The sequence below is a fragment of the Physella acuta genome, unplaced genomic scaffold (genome assembly GCF_028476545.2).
Source record: "Physella acuta isolate Inbredline_101_S28 unplaced genomic scaffold, ASM2847654v3 ptg000198l, whole genome shotgun sequence".
In the NCBI taxonomy this organism is placed as follows: domain Eukaryota; kingdom Metazoa; phylum Mollusca; class Gastropoda; family Physidae; genus Physella; species Physella acuta.
This window is the reverse complement of record NW_026731717.1, coordinates 35,001-62,500: the sequence shown is the minus strand read 5'-3', so window position 1 is coordinate 62,500 and position 27,500 is coordinate 35,001. Positions and strand designations below refer to the sequence as shown.

The 27,500-nt window shown below is 37.9% G+C and overlaps 1 protein-coding gene across 15 annotated transcripts in view; it reads left to right on the top strand.

Annotated features, from left to right (window-relative positions):
* LOC131937034 (CUGBP Elav-like family member 3-B) overlaps nt 1-27,500 on the top strand; it is a 164,146-nt gene that overhangs the window by 104,519 nt on the left and 32,127 nt on the right. Inside the window, exons 1-2 of one of the 15 annotated variants that reach the window (XM_059294222.1) lie at nt 6,026-6,082; nt 6,945-7,230. The exons of the other annotated variants lie outside the window; for them this stretch is intronic. The gene's annotated coding sequence lies outside the window, so the exon portion shown is untranslated. Of the gene's footprint in view, nt 1-6,025; nt 6,083-6,944; nt 7,231-27,500 lie in introns of those variants that run through there. 15 annotated transcript variants of the gene reach the window in all.

The window sequence follows — 27,500 nt, the reverse complement described above, 5'->3', positions numbered from 1 at the left end:
CACACCCTTATAGTGGTAAGAGAAGCAGGTGTTTTATTAATTTAAGAAACGGCAGAAGAAAGGAAAGTGGTAGGTTGGTGATTGGATATTCCCGTTGTTACGACATGAATGATTTGCGTGTTAGGGGTTTGCCTTGTATTGAAGCGAGTAAGCCAGGGGCGACAATGAAAGGTTCGACAACCCGTCTTTGTCATTGGGTCGGCGTTCAATCGTTGGTGATTTGATTATTTTTAGTTCGTCAAAGGGGAAAATGCACGCATAAAACAAAATTAAATATTGAATTTTAAGGATATTATTCTTGGTAAGTTTGACGTAATGTACTTAGTTTTGTTTCTTTTAAAACAAAAATTGCAGGCGATTTTTTTCTCAAAAACCTATGAAGAAAATATAAAAATTTAACAGATGCGATTTAAAAATAAATTGGTAATTTCGGCGGTATACTGGTTGTCTTCAATTTATATTTTAATGTTATGAGGAAGGAGTTCAAAGAAATTAGGTTAACGAATTATATTAAATCTCATTGCCGTCCATAAGTAACCAATACAATGAGATTTCAAATTTCGCAAAGATTTTTTATCCCGCTTGAGTGATGTTTTAACATTGAGTACATAAGCATTTAATGTGTGTGTGGGGGGGGGGGGGGAATTGTGAGGACTTAGGAGCGTTTGTCTGAGTGAGGTTTTAAAGTTATGGGCGTATTTTTTTTTTTTTTGGGGGGGGGGGGGGGGTGTTATAGTTGAGCACCTAAGCATTTGCATGAAGGAGTTTTATAGTTCAAGACGTAACTATTTCTGATTATTATATTTGCGCCATAATTCCACCCTTTATCACGCCCTTCCGTCGTCCCCCCCCCCCCCTCGCCCCATCAGCGTCGATTTGTCGGTACCACCAGGGGTCATTAGGTTAACGGTTTGAGAGCTCTTCAGATTGGACGGGGGATTTTATGACCAGGAACTACTTTTTCGGGTGTAGTCTTATTGCGTCGTAAATAGTACATATTTGTTGGGGAGGGGGGGATTAATAAAAGAAACAACTACGCGGGTTGTGAATCGGCGATGGAAAAAAATAGATTTGTATTACAACTTTGCCGAGGTTTTGAGTGCGGATCCTTTCAAAGGAAGTTTGGTAAGAAATTTAACACAACACTACTGCTGTAGTTTAATACAATTTGGGTAATTTTAGGTTGTACAAATCACTATGTCATCGCTGTTGAATCTATAAGGAGAGAAAAAAAAATTATCGCGTTAGGATCTTTGGGAAGAAGCGGAATTTAGTCGTAATACCAACACCTAAATCTTATCCTGAAAATATAATTCTAACCGTGTAGTTTTGTAACGAGAATTCACAGACCAAAAATTATATGACTTGACTTGACTTAGTCCCTCTTGACTCCTTATGGAACATAGGGCCTCCACCATTTCCTTCTATTTCGTCCGAACTTCGGCTATTAAGTTCACAATCTCCCAAGACATCCCTGTTGGCTTCAATTAACAATTATACAGGCTATTGATAATTAACCCCCCCCCCCCCCCCCCACCCCCCGCCCCAACAGAAAATTATTTGATCAGAAAACACCATTTAAGCACATGTCCTCTTAAAAAAAAAACTTAAGAAATATTAAAGTTGTAATGACTATTCATAGTTTTTACAATAAAAATCTGATTTTATATAGGCCTATCTACTTTCTAATACAAATCAAACACACCTTTTTTCTTATTAACCTAAACGGATATTCCCACAACAAAAATTACCTCGAATCAGCAATAATATTGAAAAAAAATAATTCCCCCTGTGTAGACGATTACACACCAACACACGGAATCACACACCTCTACACACGCCACACACATCTACACACTGCACGTGCCCCGTCCCCCCGGGAATCAATATTTAATCCCCCGAGTTATTCCGGAGATGGATTCATTGCCCATAAGCGCGGGCTGCAGCCCCAGACCGCTTGCTCTTTGACCCCCCTGTCACAAAGACCTTCTCGGCCCTGTTCATTATGCATGTGCCTATAGTACCCATTCGGCCTCATAAGGGCCCGCAACTGGGGTGTTTTTTGGCTATGAAACAGTCTTATGGGAAAGAACTCTTTGACATCTGAAGAGCGGAGAGAATGTCGTTTGTTGTTTTTTTTTAATAGCGCATGCATATATTGAATCGAATAGTGCATGCGTATTTGAAGTTTTCATTCTAAATTATTGTTATTATTTGAAGTATTTTTTACCTTCAGATTTTTATCATTGGTTATGTAGGTTAATGAGTTGGTATATTTCGCTATACTACTATTAGACTATTTTAAAGCTATACTACAGTTTTATTCCGAAATTGTTAGTTACATTTTACTACTAATAAAGTTTTAGTTAGCAATTTTTTTTTAATTTAAATTTTATATAACAGCTATGAGAAGGAAGGGGTGTAATAAGCGTTTGAAAAGCATAAAGTCGATTACGAAATTACTTTTTAAATGCCGTAAAAAAAACTATAAAATTTGCTTATCATATATCATGTGTCAAACTGGACTTTATTGACGAGGTGACGGCATTTATATAGTCACCATCAGAGGTGACGTAACAAACCATCACGCTGACGTCACCTCCGTGCAATGAATCATAGGCGGGGTGTTTTGTTTATCGGGTATGTATGTAGGTAAGTGTATGTGTGTCATATGCTGTATTTATCTGTTCACAGACAACTAAGGTGCTTTATATGATTCTAACGTTACATGCTGTACTCATATCATCAAGCGTATTGCACAATCGATTAAGATTGGGTAAAAGTTAGATAGGGTTCGTAAACATATTTGGGCTTAATTAGTAAGGAATTTTATTTTATTTATTTTTTTATTTTTTTATTATTATTATTATTTAGTAAGGAATATTAAGGAATCCACTAGAGCTGCAACATACGGCTATGTATGAAAAATTAAATGATATTTTCCGGTTAGGAAGCTTTATACCAAGTTTTAAATAATTTATTTACGGTTTTAGAAAATTGTTTACAATTAATTAAGAAATAGATAAAAAATATTAGCAAAATAAAATTTAGAAATGTTTTGCATTATTTATAAGCCACAAATTATATGCATATTACCGCCGTAGCATTATTATTACCACATTAATCATTTGACTTGTGTATGTCTAATAGTTATTTTTAGTGAATTCCTTTGTTTCTCTCCCCTTAGTCTTGATGTCCCTTTGTACTTAACATCAATCGATCAAATAAAAAACTAAGCGATTTTCTATCAAGTAATTTTTTAAACAGACTTTAAAAATTAATAATTAAAAAATTCAAGTTATTAACTTGATTAAACGATCAACGCATATGAATGACCTGATTCATTAAATAGGACCTACCGGACCAGCTCACAAAATTCACCATTCTCATTTAATTGACCCATAAGACCAACTCTCGAAAGATGGCGGCGCTTGCCGGTGTTATGTTTCAACAAAGCACCGGGAAAAAAATCCCACACCGCGGTAATTTTATCCCAAGAGATTTTACAAACACTGAAAAAAAATCGATTTCTCTCCGGAAACGACTATGACCTACGCTCCATGACATGACCTGCGATACCCTGGCGGATTTCTGAAATTCAAACGGAACGTGTCATATACAATGGTGACGTTTCTCTCTAGTACCACACAGTGCTGACCCTATGCCGGTTGTGACGTAGCCGTGTGACGACACATCACGTGCGTGAGCTGAGCGCGCGGGGGTCTGAGCGAATCACTCAAACTTAATTGATGATTGATCTACGTCATTTTTGGCGGTGTCAGTCTATCCATTACTTAAAGAAAGTTTTTTTTCTCATTTTCAGACTCTGCTTCGTTTTACTATATACCTCATATATACTTATATATACCTTATATATATCATATATATATACCTTATATATACCTTATATATACTTATATATACCTTATATATACCTTATATATACTTATATATACCGTATATATACCTTATATATACCGTATATATACCTAAGGTTTTGAATAATATCTTGGTCAATCCTTTGCGTAAAGAACGTTTTGGGATGTTTTTATTTAATTTTTTTTTATTTTTTTTTAAATTTCCAGATTCAGCCTATTTTGTTTTTAATACATATTTAAGATTTTAAATAATATTTCTATCCGTATGCCTTTCCAGTTTTTTTTGTCCAACCACACATACTATCAGCTTGTAATTAAACGTAATCAACCTTAAAATCAGACTTGAATTATTTTAACGTCACCAGTAGATACAAATACAGAAAATTAGTTATTCTAACGACAGCACGTTACTTTAGCTATATACACCGTTTCCGCCCGCCTCCCCCCCCCCCCCCCCGGAAAATTTGGTCCGACCCCCCATAATATCGTATATATATATATATATATATATATATATATATATATATATATATATATATATATATATATACATATACATATATATACATATACATATATATATATATACATATATATATATATATATATATATATATATATATATATATATATATATATATATATATATATATATATATATATATATATATATATATTCTCCACCAAAAAACCTTTTGTATAATCCATCTCCTAATACCACACATTGAAGCGACCTCCAATATACATTATTGTACGCATTACCTCGTTGCTTTCTGAACCCTCCCCGTCCAATGACTGTAGTTAGGTCATGTGATCCCAAATGACTGTAGTTAAAGTCAGGCCTAAAGAGCACAATGGGCGGACGCTTGACTGATTGATAAGTCAGCTGGATTGAGAGATTGTTCTATTAATAAATGACAGACCTAGATGAAACGATAAAAAAAATAAAACTACCGCTGAACGCACGATTGCATCACGTTTTTTTTTTCCAATCCCTCCGCGTGGTTTCTTTGTCGTGGCGTAGTGATTCAATAGTCACACACACACACACGTAAAAACATGGACGCCATGATGAATACGTAATGACGTCATCGTCAGCTACCTACAATCTGTTCAGTTATTCCACGTGTGACACCCGGGCTTCGTCTGCTGTCACTGACCCAATCCCCTCCCCCCCACTCCCCCCCACCCCAACCCCTACCCTACTCAAAACTAGTACCATGACCCGATTTCCTCTGCGCTCAACCGAGCACCTAAGCGTAAGTTATCCGGGGTGGGGATTGGTTTCCGCCTTATCGATAACACCCCCCCCCCCCACCCCTTATGAGCAAGTTATGAGTCACAAAGGGACAGAACTTGAACATAGTCGTGTCGATTACCCTACCTAAAGATACATTATGTGTCACTACTCACGATCACGTAACTACTTTTTTTCTCTTTTTAAAATTAAAAAAAAATTCTCACGTTCATTTTCTCTACCCCGCTTTCTCTTTAAGTGCGCAGCTCCGGTACGTTAACCCCGGTGCGCATCAAGTCGCACCAAGCACACCGCCTCACACAAGACAATGGTGACACATTGTTTAGACGGAACAAAACAATCGCCTCAATACTGTGCTCGTAAACTTTGACCTCACCCATTCCACCTACGACCCTAGCATAATCTTTTCAAATCCCACCCCTCCTCCCCCCCACCGATACTACTACACAATAACGCGATCACCATGACTGACTCAGGTCTCGTACTAATACTAACCCACTCAATGCCCCTCCACCCCTCCCCTTCCTGCCCTAGTTATATCATCAAAAAGCAACATTTAGTTTTTTTCATCATTCCATCAATTCCACTTCCCGTCCCTACACCCGTTTACCCCCCACCCTTCATTTTTTTTTTTACATTATTATAAAAAAAATCTTTATCCCCCGTTTCTGAACTCTACCCCCATCACCCCTCTCCCTCTACTCAATCATCGATTTCTCGTTTTTTTTTCTTCTTCCCCAACCCTCAATCCCCCATCCCCCACCCCCCTCTCGTTCTGCGCATCGTACGATGTCGCCGCTTCCAGAGTCGCGTGGATCGTTACTCACCCGCGGCCCCAGCACGCACGGCGGCTCGCCGTCCTCTCCGGCACTGGCAGACTTGCCTCTTGTTGCTAGACACTGGCGGTGCTGTGTTGAGGGGACTCTTCTGGTGACCCACTGTGCCGGTTTTGTTCATTTTTTTTTAGAAAAAAATTTTTTTTTTTCTTTGAAAACTATTTCAACAAATCTTCAGTTTTTTTGGAATTTGTTTATATATTATATATAGATCTAATTCATTTCTATTTTATTTCAAAGTGCTTTTTATTTTCTTACAAATTGTGTTGCGGCGGATTGTGAGATTGTAGATTTTAAACTATGCGATACATTTCTGAAAGAAGAATTAAGTCATTATATTTGTCGCTATGACAACTAGGGAGTGTTTCGTGGTTGGAGAGCTTTGGAAGGCTTGTCATTTCTAAATATCGCGTGATCTTTTTTGAAAGTTTATCCATCCGAGAATTTGTGATACTTTTGTACAATTGTTTTTCTAATTCAAAATTTCTATAAAATTTGTAATGGATTTTTTTTTTCGGATTTTATAAATGCAATATATTTTTTCCCACTGTTTGTAAAATTAGTTTTTATTTCCGTTCATTTCTGCTATTCTTGCTATTGAATATATATATATATATATATATATATATATATATATATATATATATATATATATATATATATATATATATATATATATATATATATATATATATATATATATATATATATATATATATATATATATATATATATATATATATATATATATATATTCAAAATATTCATTTACGTTAAAGCTAACCCAGATTTATGATGGACCGTAAATGCTAACAATCATCAAACTTCAAAGTATTTCAACGTAATCATAAATGAAAAGCTATATTCTTTATACATTTTGATTATCTTCATTTTCTTTGATTAGCTAAGTTCATTTTTAACATTCCGTCTTTCTTTTCGGTTTTTTTTAACGTTATAAATTTTGCAATTCAGATTAACTAACAGCTCCCTTAAGCAATCGTTTATTTAGTAATCTAAATTACCAGACCTAACAAAATAGACAGGCCAAGCGCTAACATATGGTGTTGCCAAATCTGGTGAACGATTCTTTATCTGAACAGAGGGAAAAAAAAGGTGTCTCCTGATTTTTTTATTCAAGTCTGCCAAAATTAATATCAGCAGCCAAATTGATTAGTCTATCATTCGGACTAATTTCTCAAAATTTCTGTATTCCTCTCTCGGGTCGACTGTTTCTACATAAAATATTTTCATCTATAAGGTGAGTACAATTTATTCATACAGCAAATTCCATATTAAAAATAGGTATTACAAATATCACATGACTCAATATGCAGACAAACATGATAGTAGACTACTTAGTAAAACGTAAGCAGCCAACCACAAAGTAAATAATAAAATTTAGACAGACAAACACGACATACCACACCGTAATTTCAACAGACAACTCAGGTTTATATTAGTCCTGGTTGCTTCCCCTCGCCTGTCCCATGAGTAGACGGACGATGATTACGTAACGCCAGCGCTGAATCTTTAAACAACAATCAATGCTTTATCAGGGGATCTCGTCTTACTTAAGGCAGCGGTTCTCAACACACAAAAACTAGAATTGCTTGGTCGGTGTCTAACACCTAATTAATTCCTTAATCACTAGGCCTCACATATTAAGCTTCTGGATATATATATATATATATATATACTATATATATATATATATATATATATATATATATATATATATATATATATATATATATATATATATATATATATATATATATATATATATTATAACCGTTGTAATAAAAATTATTTAAATGTCCTGACGGGACAAAATACGACCACCCCTTCCCCACCATCCCCAAATCCACCACCACAACTAAATTACAATGCCTCTTTCCGTTAAACATACCACTACTCCCCTTCTGTAGCTTTTGGTGTTAAATCGTTCAAAAGTACGTTCTGTACCCCGACACCTCTCCCTCCATCCTCACACCCCCACCCCACGTCCTGACACCTCCACCCCCTTCGCGTGAGGACGTCTGTCCTTGAGTCGGTCCGGCGCAGACGACTAATTGAAAGACACGAGGGTACTGACGTCTGCCTCGACACCTCTTGAGCGCCCGACTAACGCGCCCCATCCCACTTGCGGTGTCACGCTAAGTCCAATTAGGTAACGCTAGTGATCTTAGTATATATATATATATGTATATATATATATATATATATATATATATATATATATATATATATATATATATATATATATATATATATATATATAATATATTGCAACTGATTTTTTTTCTTATTGATATATTGTCCACCCTGTTACAGTTCACCAACATATTCATAGCAGAACAAGGAATTTACCACTTACACCCCCCCCCCCCCCCATTCCCACTACTACAGCCTTTCAACTTAATGAATTGGGCTCTCTCCTACATTTCTGTAACCCCCCCCCCCCTCTCACATTATCTTCCAGTGTAGCCTTTTGGTCGTTGGGGCAATGACGGGGGTATTGCATAAGGAAGTTAATCACGACATCTACGTCTAACCCAAAAATACAACCCACAGACGACCAATCAAACTAGACATAACCCACGGGCGAAAGTGGTTGAGGGGAGGGGGGGGGAGATAGAAATGTGGAAGCTGTAGAATACCCCCGGGGGGTGGGGAGGTTCGTCCGAGATTAGTTGAGTCTGGAACTACCCTGCCTTTATTGTGTAGATTAAGGCCAGCAGATGAATTGCTTGTCAAAAGATGAGCACCCACCCACCCCCCCCCCCCCACCCCTCCCACCATAAAACAAAAACATCGCTGGTCATGTTCGAGTGTATTGAATTTCGGAGCATGCGCAGAGCTTGTTTTTCTTCTAAGTCTGAATTTACCATCTTTAAATGGGTTAAACTTTAGCCCTTCCTTCTTCGTCTTCGTTCTTAATTAATTGTAATGTTGGGAGGTATTTCTTCCAACACAATACGTATTACTTGTGATCATGTTATTGCTACTTTTCTTGGTTGATTAGCTTCCATAGTCTTTGTTTACCAAAGAACCACGTGCAATGCAGTAGTTGTTTGATTTTTGGAGTTCTATCCCCTAGATGGGTTACTACCCCTAGCTATCGAGGCTCATCTGCTTTGCGGGGTTCGAACTCGGGACTTTACAGTTTAGCAGTTAAGCCCTACCAATATTAAACTATACCGGTCGTATGTTGGCCCTATAAATATACACACCATCCTACCAATAGTAAACTAAGCTTGTTGTATTTCGGCCTTATCATCTATAACTAAACTTACCATCGTACCATCTTTAAACTTCTGGTTCTATAGTAGCCCTACCATCTCTAAAAAAACGGACACGTACCAAATTTAAGACAGCTTTTAGCCCACCCATCTCTATACACCGAACACACATACATACATATATATACTACAAATATTAAACAAAGCTTATCATATTTTGGTACTATCATCTATAACTAAACAACCATCATACCATCTTTAAACTGCTGGTTCTATTGTAGCCCTACCATCTCTAAAAAAACGGACACGTACCAAATTTAAGCCAACTTTTAGCCCACCCATCTCTATACACCGAATACACATACATGCGCGCACGTGACGTTTATCTTTATACCACAATGTCGGCTCACCGAAATCCCATTAGCCTGTAGACATCAAGAAGCGTCGCTTCCGGCACTAGTGTTGAAACGATTCTTGCCTAATTGGATAATTATTTAAAGACAGCTCCGGAAATTTTATTTTTTTTTAACTTCACGACGAAAAAAAATCAATTTTTTTTTAAAATCCTGCGTGAAAGAAGAAAATGTAAAGAATAATGATACCACTTCTGATATTGGTTATACTCTTGAAATTTTCGAAAAATTTATTCTAACCATAGCCTCTAAACCAGGTCTCTTTTAATTATAGTCTTTATCTTGAAAACACTCTTCAGAATCCTATTTTTTAAAAAACCTCCACTCTATTATTAGTTCACCGCGTAGTTTTATTGTTTCGTTATTTTTGATCGAACTGGAATTTGATTTTTTTTCTATTTAAATAACTAAGAAATTTAACTCTCCTTTGACGGATTTCGATTTTAATTTTTAGTACTCTTTGACACCACAGTAACTGCATGATGTCACATTGATTGGAAATTCAATGAGTCTGGATGCTAGGTATTGCATAGAATAGAGGGTTCATCGGTTGTTGTTTTTTTTTTTTACAAAACAACTATATAACCAGAGTTTTAATGTACTAATTCCAAGCAAATCGATTCATTTAAATTTTGTTTTAGTAAGCTTAGAGAAGAATTGGTTTTTTTAAAGCGATACGTCATCAATCACTAGGTAATAAAAAAAAATAACCTCATCAATGCTCCCCCCCCCCCCCCCCGCCAAAAAAAAATCAATTTATTCGTTCTAATTAATTAATTTTTTTTTTCATTTTAAGGTTTAACAAATGCACGCATAGTTAAACTAACGATGTATCTCACACCATCCGTGAATCCACCCTACCCACTAATCCCTCCCCATCATTTAATTCCCCCCCCCCTTTCAAAATACCCTTCACACCACCCATCCCCCCTTTTTTTCCTCCCTTAACCCACCAAAGCCTCCTTGTGTTTCTGCCCTGTTCCTCCAGTGGTCCCATTCTTTCCGTTGTGAATAAAAATCTAGCTTAGTGGCATGAAGGGGGGGGGGGGGGGAGATGTGGCACACACACACGCAAAAAAAACGCAACCTAGATTCCGACTCTCCCCCCGACCCCCCACCCCCACCCCACCTCATAGATTATCGATTTCCGTCTTGGCCAGCAGAACGTGCATGCTGTTGCAGCGCCATTTTTTTTTTTGCTTTGATCCTGGACAGTCTCTCTCTCTATTCTTCTCGCTCTCCCTCTCTCTCTCCCTCTTTCTCTTTCAAAGAAAACCTCAGCCCATCATCTTTATTTCAGCGCCAATTTTTTTGCTTTGATCCTGGACACTCTCTCTCCCTTCCTCTCTTTTCCTCTCTCCCTTCAACTCCATCTCTCTACCTCTCTCTCTCCATCCCTCTCTCTCTTTCAAAGTAAACCCATCTCATCATCTCTATTTCAGGGCCATTTTTCTTAGATCGTATACCTTCTCACCCTCCCATACTCTCATTTCCTCTCCCTGCTTCTGCGTCTATCTCTCCCCTTCTCTCCATCCCTCTCTCTCTTTCAAAGTAAACTCATCGTCATTATTTCAGCGCAACGTTCCTTTGATCTTACCTATTCTCTCCCTCCCATGCTCTCACATCCCCTCCCTCACTCTGCATCTCTCCTTCTCTCCATCCTTCTCTCTAATCTTTTTAAATAAACCCCAGACCCATCTTATATTCCAGCTCTACATCCGCTTGTGTGTGACGAACTAGTTGAGTCGCGCATTAATACACTAAGAAAACTTCGTACGTCCATTCCAGAAAAAAAAATTAATTTTGTTGCTATACAGTTTGAAACTGCCATAAGAAGTTTGACAAAAATGACAAAATAAGTTAAAAATGACACTTTAGCAACCGTCAAGTTTACTTAATTTGATGGTATACATTCCATTTCGAACTCAATTTTGTTCATCCCTTCATTTCATTGTTACAATAGTTTAGTATTTTCTTCTAAGTATAACTTCTAAGTAACTAATACTAATTTCTCTTATATGAACTTTTTTTTTATAGTTTAGGAACTAATTTGAAATTATCTTTGGGTACTTAAGGTTTGAAGGTGTAGAATAATGTTGGTTAATATAAGTACTTTTTCCCAGGCACATGACCTAAACTAGCTAAACTGTATTTTATACGATAACAATATAAGTTAGGAGTTTAGATAAAATGGACGAATAGACATTATAATAAAAATAAAAATAATTTAATGTTTATTATATATATTTTTTAAAACTGTTTTCGTCTCACCTCGTTTTGCAATCCATTAAAGTTTTTTTTTAAACATTTTATGATTGCTATTTTTATATAATTTTCATACATTAAAATAAGAAGAAAAAAACTGTTTTAAAACGATTAAGTTAATTGCGTTGTCATGTTTTTACAATACATTGTTGAACAGAAGTAAATGTTCCCCATTGGGTGATTTTGCCAAAATTGGGTAATTCATGAAGGCAATTTATATTGATAATATACGTTAGCATCTTTTCAAATATGTTATGAGGAACATAACAACTTCATCGTAGGAATTTTTCTACTAAATTGTTTTAAGATTAGTGTGTACCACAGCACTGATGATCAGGCTGTCATTTTAATTCGGGGTTTCTCGAGACATGCAATTCACTTTGAACAGATCTGCCATTTTGTTTTGGGTAACGCTCTGTAATTAGCTTTGAGTGACAGCCTCCCTCTATAACCCCCTACTTTTAGAATTTGGGCACTGCCCTTTATATTTTACTGTTACTATACAACCGACATACCCCCCCCCCTCCCACACACATTCACACACGCCATCTTCCCCTACATTTCCAATTACCCCCTATTCAGTCACTTATTCGGGGTTTCTCGAGATATGCAAGTCACTTTTATCTGATCTCCTATGTATCACTCTGTAATTAGCTGTGAGAGTAAGCCCCCCCCCCTTCTTACACCCCTCCCCACACACTGACACACTTTTATAATTTGGGCAATGGACTTCCTACGTCACTCTGACTATACAACCCACATACCCCCACCCCCACATCCCAATTACCCCCTCCGTGTCTGCCTACTGTTCAGTCACTCTTTTCAATCGCCCCCCTTCCCCATCCCCCTCACATAAACACAAACCACAGCAGTTTTAATGGCCGATCCGCGACGTCATTCGCACGCAATCACACCCCGGCACGCATGCGCGAGATTCAGTGACACGTAATCGCATCTGGGAGCTAGGGTGGGGGGGGGGGGGGGTGATATTTTTGCCCCACCCACACACCCAATCTCGCCTTACCCCTGTTATCAGTTACATAATTTATGCCCCCTACACCATTAGCGCTGTTTAATTTGAATGAGGTGGCGACTGAAAGTAATGACACATAATGTGTAATACTGCTCTACTGCGAAGTTATAAAAATCAGACTCACTCTACTTCATCTGCGATTAGCATATGCTTTTGAACATCACGTAAATAATATACAAACACACATACTTATACGTATACGTATGTATATAATTATTTAAAATAAAGTTATAGTTCATTTATCTTTAAAGGCATCATATTAGAAGGTTTAAATTAACAACGGATATGTAATACGATAAAAGTTTACCTTCTTTGTAATGTAGAGTGAAGTGAACATATTAGATAATTAGGTCATTTAATACACGTATCTGTTAATCACGAAAGTTTAAAATGACTGGGTCGTCTCCCCTGGTATTCTGCGAGCGTTTTTTTTTTTAAATTACTGTTCGGTTTGTTTCGTTTTTTTTTTTTTTCTTTTCTTTTGTTAGAATTTTGTTTAAACATAGAAATAATCAATACTGTTGCGCGTTAATCATAGTCTTATGCTCGGTAGAAGCAGGGGGAAAAGGGAGAACACTCTCATCGATTTTGGATCAAATAAAAAAAAAAAGAAATCACTATTATTATATTGTTAGTTCACTCCCTTTGTATGAAGCGGGACACTGACTAATACCTGCTTCTGTGTAATACCTATGCTAATTGTAGATGTTTGTAATTTTTTTGAACGTATTCCACCCGACTTGATAGGGGTTCTCAATTCTTGTTATAAACTATATTAACTACCCGTGAAACAGGATGGTAGGGCTAAAACATGGGTAGGGGGGGGGTCGGAAATTTGGGAGGGTCGGAAATACGGGGGGTCGGAAATAAGGGCGTTCGGAAGCAAAGGAGGTTCGGAAATAAGGGAAGGTCGGAAACTAAGGAGGGTCGGGGGTAATGAAGGGAAACTAAGTTCAAGTTAGTCACGGAATCGATTACTCGATTAATGTCTAATGGCAGTATCGATCCCGGGGCCCGGTCTCACCCAGACCTAAGAAGAAAAAAAAGAAGAAGATAACAATAGAAAACTAGAAAGGTTTTTTTTTTTTTCAAATCCCCCCTCCACCATCCCCTTCTTTCACCCCCACCCCCTCAACCTCTCCATCTGTACACCGTTGACTCAAGTCTCACGCACGCGCCAATCGCACGTAGTTTTACCCCTCCCCCACCCACCCTCCTATACACACTTTATGATCGATCTTGGGGCTTTGCACCTGTCGTTTTGTCCCCGTGGTATATTAACAATTTAACACCGATCTCAACATGGTTAACTCCCCTCAATGACTGGGGGCCGGTGATTGTTTCCCTTTGTTTAGGTTTGGCCCTGCTTAACGTCCCTTGTTTTCTTGTGTGTGTGTGTGTGTGTGTGTGTGTGTGTGTGTGTGTGTGTGTGTGTGTGTGTGTGTGTGTGTGTGTGTTAAAAATGAAAAAATATTTTCTTGTATAATTGAGCAATTTGTCGTATTAAAATATAAATTGTAATTTGGAGCTTATATAATTTTTATATACGTTTTCCTCCTTATGTGGAACTTATATCATTTTTTATACACTTTCTCCTATTTCCTAACCTTTGAGGTTCTTTAAAAGTTTTTTTATACCCTTATTAAGTATATTTAAACAAAAAAAAATTCAAAATCTTATCTGAATTTTTATTTTTATCTTATTTTAATTTCTGATTTTTTTTTAATTTAATTTTATTTTAAATTGGCCGTTTTTTTTTAATGTAGCCCCTTCTCTAAACATATTTTTCTGGCCACCTTGTCCAACAAAGCGTCCACACTCCTAGCCCTTTTCCCCAGGAAATCATCCTCGCAACGATGCCAGCACACTTTTTCCTGGGCTCCTGATATCCTCGTTTCTATAGCAACGACCCCCCCCCCCTCCCTTTTCTAATTCATCCGAACCATATATTTCCTGCATATTTTCCCCCTTAATTTCCCCTATTTTTTACCCTCCCCTTTTCTAAATCCCTGTATCTGTATCTGCTGTATAAGTCCCAATCTGGCCATCCCATCTGTGATTCTGGCCGCCTTAGCCACAGGAATACCATCCGCATCATTATAAGGACATCGTAGGTCCAAAGGTCGCTCTCGCCATTACTATGGTAATCATTCTATGCATAAGAAATCAAGATACGACTGGCTATGGGCGAGTTGGGTTTTTTTTTTCTCTCTCCTATTCACATCAGATTCCTTAGTTTGATAGGTAATGCCTCGACAAAGGTTCAACGTTAGCCAAGGCTTGCAGATCTAATGGGGGCTGGTTCGGTACCCGGAATATGTGCGACGGCTACTTTAGAACGGTTGCCAAATTATCCCACACACAGACACACACACAGACAAACACACATATACATACATACATATATACATATATGCATGCATGCATGCATACATACATACATACATACATACATACATACATACATACATACATACATACATACATACATACATACATACATACATACATACATACATACATACCTACATACATACATACCTACATACATACATACATACATACATACATACATACATACATACATGCATTCATGCATACATGCATACATGCATACATATACACATACACACATACATACACACACACATACACACATACATACACACACACATATATATATACACACACACACACACATATATATATATATATATATATATATATATATATATATATATATATATATATATATATATAATATATATATATATATATATATATATATATATATATATATATTATAGTCATAATTATTTGCGAAATTCGGAATATTTCCCCAAAATAATCAAATCTTCAGTAATGTGATCATTTCGATACCCCTATTAGTGAAACAGAATTAAGCCGACCACTAACAAAAACAATCTTGCGGAATGAGAAAAAAAAACGACCAACCAAATGTCGACACGGCGAGATCCGAGCGAGGCAGCGTCGGAGCGGCAAATATCCCATGAGTCTCGGTTATTAGATAACCGGCTGTCGTACGGGGCCTGTCTCTGGGAGTTGTTTCCCCTGGTTTTCTCAGGCCACTCGTGTGATAAACAAACAGGAGTGGTTGTGTTTAGTTCAGGGATGGGGGACGGGTGAAGGGTGGGGGTAAAATTTGGTGGAGAAGCAGTGATGAAACTGAAGTGTATGGGTTTCTTTCAGATATATATTTTCTCCAGGGCCCCTGAAACTTCCGGTAGAGGGGGGAGGGGGGTGGGCAGCTGACAGTTGATACTTCAGGGGACGAAAAATGAATAAATTATATATTTTTTATTAAAAAATTGATCTCTTCTTTTTTTTTGGGAGGGGTGGGAGTGGACATGCCCGTCTTCCCCACCCCTCCGCCATCCCACTGCTCTAGAACACGCCACACATGGACCCCCCTTTTTGAGTCGACCCAGCTCTAATGCGTACCTGACTAGAGCACACAATATATAGGCTATATATATATATATATATATATATATATATATATATACATGTCCGGAGATCCGCCCCAGACTCCCGGTATACGACGAAGGAATTCTGCCCTTGTCACTTACCAAACAAATGGCTTTTATAGCCAAGGGACGTAACTCATCAGGCGTTTACAGGGAAGGGGCGTAACTCAACACGGATCGCCTATCTAAAATTGAGATACAATGTATTTGCGGTGAAAGATAGCCCAAGCTGTCGAATTGTTGGGGGAGAGGAGGCTGGGAAAAAAAACCAACAGATCCGTATCATATCTCCCCCACAAAACGAACCGACAATAAAGAGAGATACAAGGATTGTGTATGTTCGTGTGTGTGTGAGTGAGTGAGTGTGTGAGCGGTCGCCCTAATGTTGTTTATTGGCCCAACTTCGGGCGCTATTTGCAGACCGACGTCAATATGTCGGGTCCGGTCACTCTCTTCCAACCCCCCCCCCCCCCCCCCAGATGTGGTCCCTAACTCTGAAAATCTGGAACTAGCTCTTTTAGATTCCTGATAAAAAAAATGTCTTCCCTTATTTGAGCAAATATTTTCGCTAACGTTGCATTATTCCGCTTTTCTTCCCTTTCCATACCATCTTCTTCCCTTTCCTCTACCATTTTCTTCCCCGGCCAAATGTGCTATAGACGGGGTTGTTGTAACGGTTTTGGAAACTTGAATGATTGATCAACTCACACCAATCTCCCTTGATGTTAGGTGTTGTTGTTGTTTTTTAAATTACCTCCCTTTTTATTTCAAAATTACCTCCCCTTGTTTCCATGGCAATTTTATTTTGATAACCCGGATGCGTGTATCTGTGTAGTTTTTATATCTTTATATATCCACCACATAGACGGTATAAATCTAATTACCCAGAATACACCGTAAATGCTGGAGGGTATGGCTCTGGTACTGGTTGTATTGATTTGCGGCGGGTTGTTTTTTTTTTTTTATATTTTTTTACCGTAGTATTTACGGTAGGCGATTTGTCTTCGATAATTGGCTATTGAAGAGTGATTTAGGAATTATGGGTGGGGAGTTTGGTTTGTCTGGACGGGAGATGACGTCAGCTTTAGATTTGTAATTCGCGAGGGTGGTGTTTTATCTCATGGTTTGAAGCGTGGGGAGGGGGGGAGGTCAGTTGGGTGGGGGTTGTTTTATTTTCACCCGGGCCGTCGCCATTTTTTTTTTTTTGCAAGCAGTGGAGAACGGAAGTAACCTTTTGTATCGGACTTCATCTTCGCTTCCGGTACAATGGCTGCCGCATTGATTACATATGAACTGGCAATAGTACATCTTGGATCAATATAATAATTATTTAATTAATTGAAAGTAAAGTCATGGTTTCCTAACTTTTAAAAAAATAACGGGGGGAAGGGGGGGGGAGACCAAAAAAAAGAGCGGCATAACTCTACACAAATCGCTCATCTAAAATTGGGAATACAATATATCCCCCTTTCTCCCCACACTTTTTTTCCTACCACCCCTACCACACATAAACCCTCAAAAGTCGTTGGCCTATTCTTTATTTTTATTTTTTTTTAAAAACTACATAACATTTTAACCAAGTCTGCCATATATTATAAAACAAGCAACTAGTTTGGCTCTGATTTCCTACTATGCCGATTGCCTACTATGCCGATTGCCTACTATGCCGATTGCCTACTATGCCGATTCCCTACTATGCCGATTTCCTACTATGCCGATTGCCTACTATGCCGATTGCCTACTATGCCAATTGCCTACTATGCCAATTGCCTACTATGCCGATTGCCTACTAAGCGGATTGCCTACTATGCCGATTGCCTACTATGCTGATTGAATATTCAATCTAACTGTCAAACTACCCTTAGTTTTATCAGACCAGCATCATATAGAAACATCAACTAAATCTAATGACTGTCATTTCATCTGATAGAAGCATCAACCTCCAATACCAGCAATTCTCACATTTGCCTTCATCGGATAGAAGATCTATCCGCCTATATTAACCATCCACCCAAAGATTTCATCTCACAGTGACAAATTTTACTGCCGAATTTCGACCAGTCTTTCAGAAACGACAAAATCTCCACAGCAGAGAGAGAGAAAGAGAGAGAAAACTAGTTTTTCTCTTTTATTTCTCGGATGGTTCGATTAAACCATCACGTGCAACTCCACCCCCCACCCCCCCCCCCCCCACCACTTGCAGATCCCCCACCCTACCACACACCGCCCCACCGTCTCAACTTCATCACGTGATTTATCCATGCATGGTCAGCGTTAGGATCCGCTGCCTCCCCCCCCCCCCCTTTCCCTGTTTGTATTTTATTTTATTTTTATTTAAAAGACAAAAAAAGCGCGGACTGACTAGAAGTTAACAGACGAGATTGCCAACAGGCGGGTCTGGGCCTGCTTTCAGTTTGACGACGAAATTAAAGCTTAAAAGATGACGGTCGCGATACCCCTCATTAGTCAGTGATAGCCCACACCCGACTCCTCCCCCCTCGGCCCTCTCATTCTCGCATCCCCCACACCCCTCCCAACACACACACACACACACACACACTAAAACCGCATCGATGCGCAAAACGAAAGGAGAAGATAACTGCGTTGGAAGAAGGGGATGTTTGTTTTTTTCAAAGGGATTTGTCTGAAAATTTGTTATTCAAAATGATACGTGTGCATCTTAATGAAATCTGAATATGAAGAAAATGCACACTAAACAAATAGCAGCTATACAATTTTAATTATATATATATATATATATATATATATATATATATATATATATATATATATATATATATATATATATATATATATATATATATATATATATATATTTTAATTTATTATTTATTTTTTTTATTTATTAGTACATGAATAATAATAGATGTAGGCCTATATAAGTATTGGTCTTACACTTCAATTAAGTGAAACAGATCACATGATTTGACATCACTGCTGCTGTCTGCAACTATACCACACATCACATAACTTGACATCACCTTGCCTACTTCCGTACCATACATAACCTGACATCACCTAATTGCCTACCGCTATACCACACATCACATGATTTGACATCACCACACTGCCTACCATTATACCACACATCACATAACTTGACATCACCACACTGCCTACCACTATACCACACATCACATAATTTGACATCACCAAACTGCCTACCACTATACCACACATCACATAATTTGACATCACCAAACTGCCTACCACTATACAACACATCACATAACTTGACATCACCACACTGCCTACCACTATACCACACATCACATAATTTGACATCACCAAACTGCCTACCACTATACCACACATCACATAATTTGACATCACCAAACTGCCTACCACTATACCACACATCACATAATTTGACATCACCAAACTGCCTACCACTATACCACACATCACATAACTTGACATCACCACACTGCCTACCACTGCATCACACATCACATAACTTGACATCACCACACTGCCTACCACTATACCACACATCACATAATTTGACATCACCACACTGCCTACCACTATACCACACATCACATAACTTGACATCACCACACTGCCTACCACTATACCACACATCACATAACTTGACATCACCACACTGCCTACCACTATACCACACATCACATAACTTGACATCACCACACTGCCTACCACTATACCACACATCACATAACTTGACATCACCACACTGCCTACCACTATACCACACATCACATAACTTGACATCACCACACTGCCTACCACTATACCACGCATCACATAACTTGACATCACCACACTGCCTACCACTATACCACACATCACATTATGGAACACCTCAAGTTTCCAACACAGCGCGTCCAATCTCCAAGTTGTCCCTAGAACTGCATGACAGACGCCATTAAAAGCGCAGTTCAAAAAGCAATCGATATCAAATTACACTGAAAAAAATTGTGTTCGATTTTAAGTCCCTTTCCGCTTTTGACGTTTTGTGAAGGGGGGGATAACACAACTCGATCGGTTTAAAAATCTGGAATTAAAACGTCAATTATGTACGAGTTTATTTTAAAGGTTGCGTTTTCTATAGTTTGTAAATCGTATACAATCATGAATCAAGTGCTCATCTCTCTCTCTCTCTCTCTCTCTCTCTCTCTCTCTCTCTCTCTCTCCCTCTTTATATATATATATATATATATATATATATATATATATATATATATATATATATATATATATATATATATATATATATATATATAAATTATCGATTTATAACTTTTTTATCACTGATCACGCAAGCGAAGCATTAAATTATATTAATCTTTTTTTATATAATTAAAAAACTTCTTAGAGGCCCCGCTTTCCTAAAATTGTAGTAGGCTTTTTCTAGCCAAATTTATTTTTGAACATTTTTTTTTTATTTCTAACCGTGTTGGAGGCCGAATTATCTTCATACTACATGTATAAACAAAACGTTTGTGTCGACTAATGTCTTTGTAATATTATCCAGTATTTGGCACTGGCTTATTATATATGGACTTGTATAGGGCTCCATATGTGTGTAGGCGGTTTGACCACTGTTTCTTTTATCTCATCAGGTCTAAATATATTTAAATATATATTAAAAAACCAGGTCGCGCTTACGTAAGCATCGCTTAGCGTATGCCACTGTCTCCATATCAAAAAATTGTATTTATTCAATACAACCAATTTCGTTATTGTAATTTTATTTTTATGGCGCAGCAATACATTTAATGGACTATAGCGTGACAATCTGTGAACGATCGGGGATATGCGTGTTTTTCGGATACTTTCGGTGAATTCTTTCTTTCTTTCTTTTTTTTTTATATCTACGGTTTTTTTTTTCTTGGTTACCGTTCGTGATAGGTGGCTTGTCGCCCTTGGATTTCGGTTTTGATAAATAATCAAGCAAAGTCCTGACGTCATCGGCGGAGCTACACGAGGGGGGGGGGAAGGGGGGGGGGGGATTTACTGACATAGGAGTAATTGAATGAATCTTATTTATAGTCATTTTCGTGTTAAGAAGTATTAAGTAATTGGTGTAGTTATTTAATGAATGTTATATTTCACTCATTTAAATGAAGTAGTATTAAGTAATCGATGTGTATTTCATTTTTTTTTTGCACCAATGTCGTATAAAACTTGATGTACTAGATCTAGATAGTATCCTGTTTTTGTATTGATATTACTTTGATTGGGAATTTCCATTCCGAAAATAGAACAGAAACGGAAATCGTATTACAAAAGAGGCCAGCATTTAATGACTTAACGATTTTAACCTATTTTTATTTCAGACCTCTATTCATTAACCATCTTTTCATGCTACCCTCCTCTCACTACACCCCCCACCCCTATTTCCCCCACCCCTTCATCTATTTTATCCAGCTTCTTCTTCCTTTCTCCTATTCTGCTGATTGGTTTTTAACCGGAGCTCAACAGCTGTATCGTATCAGTTACACCGATGAAAGATAGATCAGTTTAGCCCCCACTTCCTTAATATTGCATCGCAGATTAAGCCTAGCGCTGTGCCAATGAGTATAAACAGCCCACCGTGCAATCAAGACTTTTTTGTCTTATTTCCCTGTCTGTCTGTCTGTCTGTCTGTATGTCTGTCCGTCCGTCCGTCTGTCTGTCTGTCCGTCCGTCTGTCTGTATGTCTGTCTGTCTGTCTGGTTGTCTGTCTGTCTGTCTGTCTGTCTGTCTGTCTGTCTGTCTGTCTGTCTGTCTGTCCGTCCGTCTGTCTGTCTGTCTGTCTGTCTGTCTGTCTGTCTGTCTGTCTGTCTGTCTGTCTGTCTGTCTGTACATTAAGTCTGAAACAGTGTCTGTCCTATACCATATTTCTTCTTCTAAAAGAAGCCCTGGCAGCCGTTTAGCCATTTTGATGTGTGTTGCCTCGTGCCAAAAACCACCTTTTTTGTTGCCTGGTGTCAAAACCACCTTTTTTGTTGCCTGGTGTCAAAAACCACCTTTTTTGTTGACTGGTGACAAAAATCACCTTTTTTTTTTTGCTATATCGTGTCTAAAACCACCTTTTACTCCCCCAGCGATCTGCACGTTGATATACGTCGCTTCTCAATTACACATTTACATTATTTAAATGACACTCAACATAATGCACCCCCCTCTCTCTCTCTCTCTCAAATCCTAGACAGAGCCTAGTGAAACATTTTTCTGCCTTTTTGTCTGTTTCCTTTTGATGTATTCCCTGCCTGTTTTTCTGATTGCTTGTAATATATTATCTGCCTGTTTGTCTGCTTCCTTGTGATGTATCTCTCTGTCGATTATTCTGGTTCCCTGTTAAATATCCCTCTGACTTGTTCCTTGTTATCTCTGTGCCTATTCGTCTGGTTCCCTAAGCCTATATCTTGGTTCTCTGTTCTGTGCCCCTCAGCCTATTTATATGTTCACTGTTCTACTATTCATCTGGTTCCATGTGAAGTTCCCCTCAGACTATAATGCACCCCTACTCTTAAGTATCTGATTCCCTGTTATGTACCGCTCCTATGTATTTGGTTCCCTGTTCTGTACCCACCCACCCCCAATTCAGCTAGTTCCCTATGATTCCCCCCTCCTATTCATCTAGTTCCCTGTGCTGCACCCCCCACCCCCAATTCAGCTAGTTCCTTATGATTCCCCCCTCCTATTCATCTAGTTCCCAGTGATGCACCCCCCCCCCCAATTCATCTAGTTCCCTATAATGCACCACCCCCCCCCCCCCCAATTCATCTAGTTTCCTGCGATGCACCCCTCAGTCAATGATGTACCCCCCCCCCCCCCCCGTGATGCCCCCCTCCGCCTATCTATCCCCCGTATTAGCCGCACATTGTTCCGCCTGTCAGAGGCTTTAGACGAACAGGGCCGTGTACAATCGATGCAGGGCTTATCCACGATTCCATCGGTTTGTCAATCACAAGGCCTGCCCTTTTAGCCGGGCTTAGGGGCTGCTCGCCTGCAAATGTCCGCGCGTCACTTTTTTTTGTACAGGCGGTTTACGAGGGCTGATATGTTTGGGTAATATATATGTGTGTGGGGGGGGGGGGGGGGGGGGGGAGATGGCTGTATGTACACGTTTGTAAATGCACATACACATATGTATATTGTGGGTGTATATAGGCATATTTATTTATTATATAGGGCCCTAACTCACACATGTATAATCGATTAAATCTTTATAAGCATAACTGCATTCATGACAGTGCATCTTATATATATTTATATATGTATGTGGGTATATAGGCACATTTATTTATTTATTATATATAGGGCCCTACATAAAAACATGTACTATTGATTATATATTTATTTGCATAACTGCATCTATGAAAGTGCATCAAGTACTCATATCTCCCTCCCTCCCTCTCTCTCTCTCCATATATATATATATATATATATATATATATATATATATATATATATATATATATATATATATATATATATATATATATATATATATAAATAAATTGGAGACTGGTTGAGAGAATTTATGATTAGTTGCGCATATGCATGTTTTAAATATTTATACATACATATAGATACACACGCAAACTTACCACGCATACATCAATTACTGTACATGCAAACTCTACTAATTGTGTCATGGAACTAACAGGCAAGACAAAGCACAAACCCTAATCTACTAAATTTTTCCCGTAACAACATCTCATAGAACATAAAATAACATCCATAGAACTTGAAACAACATTCATAGAACTTGTATCCATACGTGTATCCCATATCCCCCTATCCAATATTTATACAAGATCGGAGGTAATTAAAAAACCTGCATTTGCTTCCCTTTTCAAAGAGCCGGCTTCTGTTGCTTTGTTTTTTTCTTTCTGTTTTGTTTTTCCTCGCATTATTTCGTCAGCATAATTTTTTTTTATTATTCTCTCCCCTCGTCTCGTTCGTTTATTATTCAAAATCATGTCGGACTTTTTTTTTCCAACTCCAAAAAAAAAAGTGTGTTGGAACTCTTGTTGTAAACTCGAGCGACAGACAATTAGCCTCTTAAATCCCATATGATTTGACGTTCTGTCCCATGCAAATGTAGAAAAAAAAATTCGACCCCCCCCCCTCCCCCCACTTTAAATGAGGCATAGAAAGGGAACTATTTAATGCGCGCTCGTACATTCTGCAATCTCGGCTATGGCGTGTCGTGCCATGTATCCATCCGCCATAATGACGCGGGAAAACCCGCATCCCATACTTATGTAAATTTATAACCCCGTGGTTACTCTCAAAGCCAAATAGCCCCCGTGATTTGAACTCTCCATTTCTTTTTTTTTTATAGATCTATACCCCAGCTGCCCAATATGTTTTTTTTCTCTGTCTCGTCTGGGCATACTGCCACTTCACAAACCCCCCCCCCCCCCCCCCCCCCCACCATCACAATTTTTTTTTTCCCAGCGAAACTTAATATCTTTTCGGACTTGGTAGACCACAGACGCATTAAATCTGTTTGACTTGTAAGTTTTAGAAATATTCCTAAACACCTACCTCCCCCCCGCCCCCCATTTTATCTTGCCCCCTCCCCTACCCACATCACGCAACCCCCTCATCCTCAATCATTGGCTGAAATCCCCTCTACACTAATAACATTACCCCCACCCCCACACCCCAACCCGCGCTTTACTTAAACCAACGAATTTGATGTTTCCTACTCAGTGCCGCCGATACAAAGGGACCCTCCACCCTCAATCGTCTCCATAATATCGATTTAAACATTAAATTTTCCCCTTACCCATCTCTCTTATTCCCCCCCCCCCCCCCACACACACACACACACAAAATTATTAAAGTTCAAGTTGGAGAAATAAGCTTTTGAAATTTCTAGTGCGTTCGCCCAAAGTCCCCAAGAATGTACGTTGATTCGGAATGAATAAAATATATTAAATTTGATTATTTTCATTCGGTTTTTTTTTCATATTTTTTTCTTTTTATTACTTGTATGGAATAATTTGCGAACACAGGCAATATGCTGTGCTGGTTAAAGGAAGCTTTAATTATAGAATATTTAAAACGCTTTTGATGTTTGATATTTTTTATGGCCTTTTTTGCGATTGTTTTATTTTATTTTTTTGCCACTTTTTAAAAGTGGAAACTTCAGCAATGCTTTGCTCTGATGTAATTGGCCAAATTGATTAGATTCTTGTTTTTCTTTTCATTGTTACTTCTCTTTATGTATTAACTCGACACATCCCCAACCCCAAAGTGGGGTCATTGGGGTTGGGGTCAACTGAAACCCCAAATGGAATCAGCTCAGCGTCCTCTTGGAGTCTTTAAAATCACGAGTCGGGATTAACGTTAATCTAACTCTAATTTTATTATAAAAACAGAACGAGCTACTTTCAAAGTGTATTCTTCTTGCGATCAATCATACATTATAAATAAATTCGGGTTACTATTTAACCCTATTAAAATGTTCTGACCCATAAATTACTATCTTCTTCAACATTTACATTTAGGAATCAACTCGATCCCGAAATTCAGATCAACGCCACTGAAATAGATATCTTTCCGACCCCTAAAGGATCACCATGACTCCTTCTCATAATGAGCCAATCTTATATAGGAATCAACCCGATCCCCTTTTGGGATCAACAACCCCATGAATGTGTTGAAAAAAAATGACATTCTTGCCTAGCCTTAGCTCTCCTTATCATAACACGAAGTCTACGCGCGTTTAACATTATTCATAAACTTCCACACAGAAGAGCTCTTTAAAAAAAAAAAAAACGTCATCGAATCGCTCACTGTTATGTCGTATGATGATATATTGGGCGAGATAGAGAGGTGGGGGGGGGGGGGGAGTCTGGACGGATCCCTCAATCTCCGGTGGCAAAGAGAAGACCACTCGCTTGAGTTTTTAAAAGGCAATGAGTGTGATCAGTTGTGGTTCTTGGTTTATTCCTTAGAATAAATTTTCTGGTGAGGTTTTTTTTTTCTATGTTGTTTTGCACCATAACCCTGGATATTAATCTATTTATAGATTCACAAGGGTTCTCAAAACGGGGGTTTCCTTTTTTGGTTGCTTCGTATATTATAATTACACATCAATCACGGATTATGACAGGAAATAACTCTTCTGTAGTGTATATTTTACATGTATAAAGAAAAAGAAAATTTCATAAATTTATCTGAACATTCTATTAAACGTGAAAATTGGGGTTTCTGGAAGAAGAAAAATTTAGAACCCTTACATTAGAATTTATGAATCTGACCATCAAATTTCCGCACAAAAGAGTTGGACGATTTTTTTTTATACGTTTTCTGTTCGGTGAAGTTCAAACGGGCAGTGGCTACGTGAAATCGATGCAGGAGTGTTTTATACCCGCGTTACTAAAAATAGCACCACCCCGCGGGTTGGGCCTAGATTCTCGTTCCTGCGTAAATCCCGTTTGGCCGAATTGAATAATGCAATTCTAAAAGTTCCGGGGGGAGGGGGGTCTTGATTTTTCTTTTCTTGATTCAAATTTAATTAGATTTTTTAACGATTTTTAAAATTATTTTTGAGTGTGTGTGGCATTGACGAAAAAATATTTTTTTAAAGTTTTGCTAGGTTTTTAAATGAGAAGCAGTCAGTTGTATTATTCTACGCGGTCGGAGGAAGGCATTGTAGTATTTTGAACAGGTCTTTGACTAGATTGACTGTGTGGAGATCTTTGCCTAGATTTAGGTCTAATCCTAAATTAGATCATTAAAATATAAGATCAGTTAAGGTCTTTACCTAAAATAGATACTAGTTAAGATATTTATCTAGAATAGATGTCATTTAAAGTATTTATATAAAATAGATGGCAGTTAAGGTATTTATCTAGAATAGATACTAGTTAATGTATTTATTTATAATAGATATCAGTAAAGGTCTATTCCTAGAATAGATATCAGATAAGGCACAAAGGGTATTTATATTCATTTTTATTTCTGCTTGGAGATAGATCTTTGCTTAAATCTCTGTATATGACATACCTTTGTTTATCCAGTAATAAGCTCTTTTCCAAGAAATATATCTTTGTTACGATCTTTTAGATCATTGTATGTTATAGACCTTTGTA